We start from the raw sequence: 7,838 nt of genomic DNA, 5'->3' as shown, positions 1-7,838 counted from the left end.
GGAAGGTTTGTCTACACCCTGCCGCACTGTGTTGTCGTGGAGAGTTAGTGTCACACTGAACTTTTGCAAGAAGTAAGAGGTATCACGCCTGCGCACAGCAGTAGCTCCTGCCAGCAGTGGCAGGTCCGCTGGCAGATGTGTGACAGAAGCAGTCTGTGTGGAGGCCACCAGACCCCGTGGAAATCGCCACCATTAGCAGGATCTTCGGAGAAGGCAATGGCAAGCCACTCCAGTACTCTTGCCTAGACAATCCCATGGATGGAGCAGCCTGGTAGGCTGCAGTCCATGGGGTCTAAGGGTCTGACACGACTGAGCGACTTCACTTTCACTTTTCACTTTCACACATTGGAGAAGGACATGGCAACCCATTCCAGTGTTCTTGCCTGGAGAATCCCAGGGACGGGGGAGCCTGGTGGGCTTCCGTCTATGGGGTCACACAGAGTCGGACACGACTGAAGTGACAGCAGCAGCAGCAGGATCTTAGCCGAAACCTCTGGGCTCGAAGCTGAGATGGCTCGGACTAAAAGTACAAAACCACTGCTTAGAGCTGCTTAAGGCTCTCTCTGCTAAGCTTCACAGAAAACTCGTTTCTCCAAAAGATGGTGGTGCTGGTGAGCCAGAAGGTTTGGGTGTGGCCAAGAGAGGTGATGCTCCAATTGAGTTAGTGGGCTTTCTAACTATGGGAAAGTCCACGCAGTTCAGTAGCTTGGCCGAAGTATATTCCGAGGTGGCAGCCGGGATTCACTCCTCTGACCGCTGTATCATTAGACACAAAGGAACCAAGATCCAGCTCCTGGATCCCTCAGGTATCATTGAAAGTGTCAAAGATGGGAAAGGTAGAGAGGCCGTCAAGTCATTGCAGTGACCTGAATGTGTCACTTGATCCTGATTGTTTTGGGTGCTCTGAAACCTTTGAGACATAAGAATATAATTGAAAACAAGCTGGATGCCTTTGGCATTCGTTTGAACAGCAAACCCTTTTATATTGGCCTTCAGAAGACGGATAAAGGAAGCATTACTCTGAAGGCCACTTGCTGCCAGAGTGACCCGAATGCTGAAACTGTGAAGAGCATTCTGGCTGAGTACAAAGGTCGTAATGCTGACGTGACCATAGCAATACCACAGGGAATTACTTCACTGAAGAGGTGGAAAGAAGCAATTTATATCCTCTGTAACTGTGTGTTAGTTAAATAAGATTGATCAGCTCTCCACAGAGATATCGTATATCATCTAGAAGAAGTTTCACTGCACCCACCTCTGCCCATCACTGGGATTTTGATAAATTGTTGGAAAGGATCTGGTAGTATCTTAAATTTGTGAGGACTTAGACCATACCCAAAAGCCAGTTCCCAGATTAAACGACCCTGTTCAATGTTACCTTACCCAGGATCACAGTGGAGGATTACTGCTGAAAAGTAATGAAAATATTATCAAAGAATTTAAATATGTTCCAGTCTGTGGTTTCTCTGTGAAAGACACACAAGAAAATGGTTAATGGTTGGGGAATAAGAATGTCATTCAGACATGGAAACCTTCTCTTTCCCCATCTTCTATACCAACCACTACAGCTTTCCCCATGACCAAGAAGCCTACCCCAAACCCATTCTGGATTTGGATCAGGATTCATAGGAGGGAGATGGAGACCCCCAAACTGGAACTTCATTTATCTTCATGTCATCTTGTACTTGGAACTGCGTGAAGGGCCAGGTTTTTTTTTAAAAAAAGACCATATTCATTAAGATTTATTTATTATTTATCTATTTGACAATTTATAATTAAGATGGTCATAGGATCATAAATATTTTTGAAATCTTGTTCAGGGCATGAGTATGCAAATCTGCAAATATGTAAACAAGGACACCTTAACTGAGGTGAGACTAATGAATGTTCAATGAATTCTTGAGCAACATAACCTTTCAGTGACGGTGCTATCTCTGATTTTCATGCTTGCATATAAGACACATCACTAATTACTTATTTAAACTTTCATCTGTCATCATTTAATTAGTGGAAATAAAGACAAACCTGAATATATTATATTATTGAAAAATGACAAAATATTATAATTACCAAAGAGAAAAAAATTGTGAGAGCTCATTTAAGACCACTTCCGTTGTTTTTTAAATATATGTATTTACAGAGATATATTAAGATAAATTTCAGCTTTATGGCAACCCAGATATTTCCTGTTGACTTAATGAGTATGATCGATAGGAACTGCTACAAAACAGAAGAAAAGGTAAATCCTTAAAATATTCAATTTTTGAATGTGTCCATGACCTTTTGTGCCTTGTGCCAATGTGATGAATTATTCATAGAACACTGATAACAATGTGACACATAAGTCTTATACACAAGGAATCACTTAACTGGGAAATGGAAGATTGTAATTCTCATTTTGGCTCTGTCATTACCTTTTGACCTTAGACCATTCATTCATTCAACAAAGTCTTAAGAAATTTCTCCTATGTGCTATGCACTGTACCAAGGAATGGGATGTAGCAATTAACAAAATGTCCCCAAACTCATAAAACTTACAATACAGTCGTTTAACTTCTATTCATTTACTTTCTAGTCAAGACACATAAATTTTTTTAGTCTCCAGTGTTCTCATTTTTAAATGAAAGAATTGGGTATTTATGATATCCTGAGTCCTCATAAATAAAACACATGTTTTCATATGTTCTTCATAATAATTATAGGTTGTCCTTTTGCAAAATTCTTTTGTGACCACTAGCAACTGTTTCTTGAGCCAACTGGCATTTTGTTATATGTCAGGTAGCTCAGACGGTAAAGTGTCTGCCTACAATGCGGGAGACCCGGGTTCGATCCCTGGGTTGGAAAGATCCCCTGGAGAAGGAAATGACAACCCACTCCAGTATTCTTGCCTGGAAAATCCCATGGACCGAGGAGCCTGGTTGGCTACAGTTCATGGGGTCGCAGAGTTGGACACGACTAAGCGACTTCACTTTCTTTCTATCAGAGTACTCACTAAACAATGCACATGTCCATTCCATCACCTTGAACTAACTCAGATCATTCCAACCAGTGTGAATGGGCTGTGGGAGTGGGAGATGACCATAGTTCCCTCCAGCTTTAGAGTAGTCTGATAAGGATATGATAGGTTAGAGTGCCTGGCTTGTGATCTCCTAAAGGAAACAACCTCATATATCTCCTTTTTTGTATTGTATACGTATTTCATTTTCTAGGTATATCATGATGTGAAAGAAATTGGGAAGTATTACTCTATCCAACCAATTTACAAAATAAAAATGCAAATATTACAAAGCATTAAAAAAGCAAATTATAAGAGCAGAAGAAAATTAGGAGGTAGTTACTGTCAAGTTCTAAACGTCTTTTAGAGCACCAAAACTAATTTAATATTATCTGCATAAAATTGGAACCAACAGATATTAGACTATTTCCAAGAATACAAAACTATACATGATTATGCCATCAAATCTAAAGTGAAGGAATAAGTAGCATCTTTTGTCAGAAGTCTCAAGCTATAAATTAATTATTTCAGTTTATGAAGCAATGTCCCCTTCCCATTTTTAAAATATGTTTATAAATAATCATTCTCTAAAAGGTTATAAATAGCCTCTATGTTTGTAAAGTTGAAAAATATACATTCAGTTCAGTTCAGTTCAGTCGCTCAGTCGTGTCCAACTCTCCGCGACCCCATGAACCACAGCACACCAGGCCGCCCTGTCCATCACCAACTCCCGGAGTACACTCAAACTCATGTCCACAGAGTCGGTGATGCCATCCAGCCATCTCATTCTCTGTCATCCCCTTCTCCTCCCGCCCCCAACCTTTCCCAGCATCAGAGTCTTTTCCAGTGAGTCAACTCATCGCATGAGGTGGCCAAAGTACTGCAGTTTCAGCCTTAGCATCAGTCCTTCCAATGAACACCCAGGATTGATCTCCTTTAGAATGGACTGGTTGGATCTCTTTGCAGTATAAGGGACTCTCAAGAGTCTTCTCCAACACCACAGTTCAAAAGCATCAATTCTTCAGCGATCAGCTTTCTTCACAATCCAACTCTCACATCCATACACGACCACGGGAAAAACCATTGCCTTGACTAGACGGACCTTTGTTGGCAAAGTAATGTCTCTGCTTTTTAATATACTGTCAAGGTTGGTCATAACTTTCCTTCCAAGGAGTAAGCGTCTTTTAATTTCATGGCTACAATCAGCATCTGCAGTGATTTTGGAGCCCCCAAAAATAAAGTCTGACACTGTTTCCACTGTTTTTCCATCTATTTCCCATGAAGTGATGGGACCAGATGCCATGATCTTTGTTTTCTGAATGTTGAGCTATTACCAAATCTAAATTCCACTGATTATATCCCTTTCATCCTAAAGGATAATTATTTTTAAAGCTTTCTTATTCTGACTTAAATATAAATAAATAAATTGGATCAGAGCCCTGATTTATATAAGAACTCCTGTTGGTCCTACCTACCATACAACAGGTTGCTCAAATCGGTCCACCTGCACATTTACATAGCCACTACCTTAAGTCTATCTTTCATGTCTATCATCCAGTCCACCTCTCCATTGTTTCCAGAATGCTTCTCTGTACTCTGCAAAGCATTTTGAAAGATCCACTTTGTCTATAGAAATGGTTTTCACTGAAAGATAAATATTCAAGCTACTCTATCCTCAAAACTGTTTTAGGGAGGCATTTGTGTTTTTCAAGTAGATTTTATTTAAGAATTAATGACACTAATCAGCTGACTAAACTCAAAGTTCTTTGATATGGCCCTCAAAGTCCTTCTTGATATGTCCTCCGCATTTCTCTTTAGTCTTTTCTCTTACTATCCATATTGGAAATGGATAGTAGACTGTCTGCATGCGTGCATGCTCAGTCACTTCAGTCCTGTCCGACTCTTTGTAACTCCATGGACTATAACTCACTAGGCTCCTCTGTCCATGGAATTCTCCAAGAAGAATATTGGATTAAGTTGCCATGCCCTTCTCCAGGGGATCTTCCAGACCCAGGGATTGAACCCATGTCTCCTGTGTCTCCTGCATTGCAGGTGGATTCTTTACCCACTGAGCTACCTGGGAAGCCCAACGTGGTCTACGTGTGTGCTAAGTACATACCAAGTCACTTCAGTCATGTCCAACTCTCTGTGACCCGATGGACTGAAGCCCCCCAGGCTCCTCTATCCATGGGATAGATTCTTGCCTCTATCCATTGCAAGAATACTGGAGTGGGTTGCCATTCCCTCCTCCAGTGGACCTTCCTGACCCAGGGATCAAACCCGGGTCTCATGTCTCCTGCATTGGCAGGCAGGTTCTTTACCACTAGCAACACCTGGGAAGCCCCAACACTGTCTACATTTCCCCTCAAATATTGGTGCATCAAATGCTGGTGTATTTAAACATTCCTTTCCTTCGCTTGTGATTTCCTCCATCTGCATTTGTCACATCCTTCAAGTACACGTTTCTGATCTTCACAGATAAAGTTAATCATTCCACGCCCTCCATGTTTTACATCTGCTGCTCTTACAACACAGAGATAAAAGTGTGCTTCTGTCCACCTTATCTGCTAAATAGGATCTCTCAGGGTATAGACAGTGTGGACTGTGTCTTATTCAACCAGTGCAAGTCCAAGCATACTAAGTACACAGTAGTTATAAATTAAAGGAAAATCTTTCCTATGAAGTTTTTCATAATATTCATTGAAACTTTAGAAGCCAAATTATAGTTGAGGAGCCTTGTACATGGAACAGACTGGTTCCAAATAGGAAAAGGAGTACGTCAAGGCTGTACATTGTCACCATGCTTATTTAACTTATATGCAGAGTACATCATGAGGAACGCTGGGCTGGAAGAAGCACAAGCTGGAATCAAGATTGCTGGGAAAAATATCAATAACCTCAGATACGCAGATGACACTACCCTTATGGCAGAAAGTGAAGAGGAACTCAAAAGCCTCTTGATGAAAGTGAAAGAGGAGAGTGAAAAGGTTGGCTTGAAGCTCAACATTCAGAAAACAAAGATCATGGCATCTGGTCCCATCACTTCATGGGAAATAGATGGAAAAACAGTGGAAACAGTGTCAGACTTTATTTTTGGGGCTCCAAAATCACTGCAGATGCTGATTGCAGCCATGAAATGAAAAGACGCTTACTCCTTGGAAGGAAAGTTATGACCAAACTTGATAGTATATTAAAAAACAGAGACATTACTTTGCCAAACAAGGTCCGTCTAGTCAAGGCTATGGCTTTTCCCGTGGTCATGTATGGATGTGAGAGTTGGACTGTGAAGAAAGCTGATCGCCGAAGAATTGATGCTTTTGAACTGTGGTGTTGGAGAAGACTCTTGAGAGTCCCTTATACTGCAAGGAGATCCAACCAGTCCATTCTAAAGGAGCTCAATCCTGGGTGTTCATTGGAAGGACTGTTGCTAAAGCTGAAACTCCAATACTTTGGCTACCTCATGCGACGAGTTGACTCACTGGAAAAGACTGTGATGCTGGGAAAGGTTGGGGGCGGGAGGAGAAGGGGATGACAGAGAATGAGATGGCTGGATGGCATCACCGACTCTGTGGACATGAGTTTGAATGTACTCCGGGAGTTGGTGATGGACAGGGAGGCCTGGCGTGCTGTGCTTCATGGGGTCGCAAAGAGTCGGACACGACTGAGCAACTGAACTGAACTGAACTGATACCTTGCCTTTGTTTCACATAATAGACTCACCCTGCAGTCACATGGCATATGCTTTAAGATTCTGAGAAAAAAATTATTTTAGACCTAAACTCTATGCCTAGCTTTAACAGGGAAGTCATCCTGAAAGGGAGTTCCCAGCAGTAGTAGTTTACATCATATTTTTAAAAAGAAAGCAGTTTAAAGAGAAATTTGTTCTCATTATGAACATTCTCAATATGTTCCAGGAAAAACAAGTGTCGTTATTTCTCCTGAATGTACTATCATGGGTCATATGCCACTTTCTGAATCAATCACTCTGACCAAGAGAATAAAATGGTTAATGGGCCAGACTTAGGTTATATGTGTGTGCCTGGAAGAAGAGTAATAAGGGTAAGATGTCAATCACATCTAAACCAGATTGATAGTGGGCTCTTCCAAATATAATCAAGTCAGCAGTATAAAAAGAAAGAGAAAAAGATGCTGAAAATCAAAACAACACAAGTCTGTTATAGAGTAAGAAGAGAGAAAAACTCAAAATCATATGAATCTATGCCCTGCCTTCAACATTATTCCTCACTAAGAATGTGAAAACTGTTGTGGTTCCAGGTACAGTAGATAGGGAAAAGAATGTCTTGCTACAATTATAAGAACAGGTGTGACCTCACCAACTTCAGGGAAAAGGGTGGAATCTCCCAGGCATCTATGAGCCACATGTGGAGAGCCAGTGCTATGGATAATGCTTCTTAAATTTTGATGTCTTACATTAATCTCTTGGGAATTCTGTGTAGATTGTGATTTGGTTGTTCTGGGATGGAACCTAAGATTCTTCATTTCTAACAAGTTTCCAAGCAATGTTAATGCTGCTGGTCCATGAATCAGTTTTTGAGTAGCAAAATTTAAGCAATAAGGACACAGTCAATTCTCTCGAAACCAGAGTCAGAGAATTCATGACTGGTTTACCCTGTTGTTGTTCTCTGTATATCTATTATTCTCTTTCTCTACACTGCCATCCGAATGTCAGTTTTGTTCTAAGACTGATGTCACTCTTTAATTATGGGATGTCTTGTAAGAAACATTTGAGCTTTATACTTCTCTCACTGATGTCCAGCTGGTAAAAGCATTTCCAACCCAAAGACTTCAATATATGCTTCTGAACCTCTTCAACTAATTTCTG

The 7,838-nt window shown here is 40.9% G+C and overlaps 1 pseudogene; it reads left to right on the top strand.

Moving 5' to 3' along the window:
- The first annotated feature begins 456 nt into the window (after positions 1 to 456).
- LOC129551971 (developmentally-regulated GTP-binding protein 1 pseudogene) lies at positions 457 to 1,328 on the top strand (annotated as a pseudogene).
- Positions 1,329 to 7,838: the final 6,510 nt, after the last annotated feature.

Source organism: Moschus berezovskii, chromosome 3 (genome assembly GCF_049115385.1).
Source record: "Moschus berezovskii isolate FMDL1 chromosome 3, NW_MosBer_1.0, whole genome shotgun sequence".
Classification (NCBI taxonomy): Eukaryota; Metazoa; Chordata; class Mammalia; order Artiodactyla; family Moschidae; genus Moschus; species Moschus berezovskii.
This window is presented reverse-complemented; position numbering and strand designations above follow the sequence as displayed.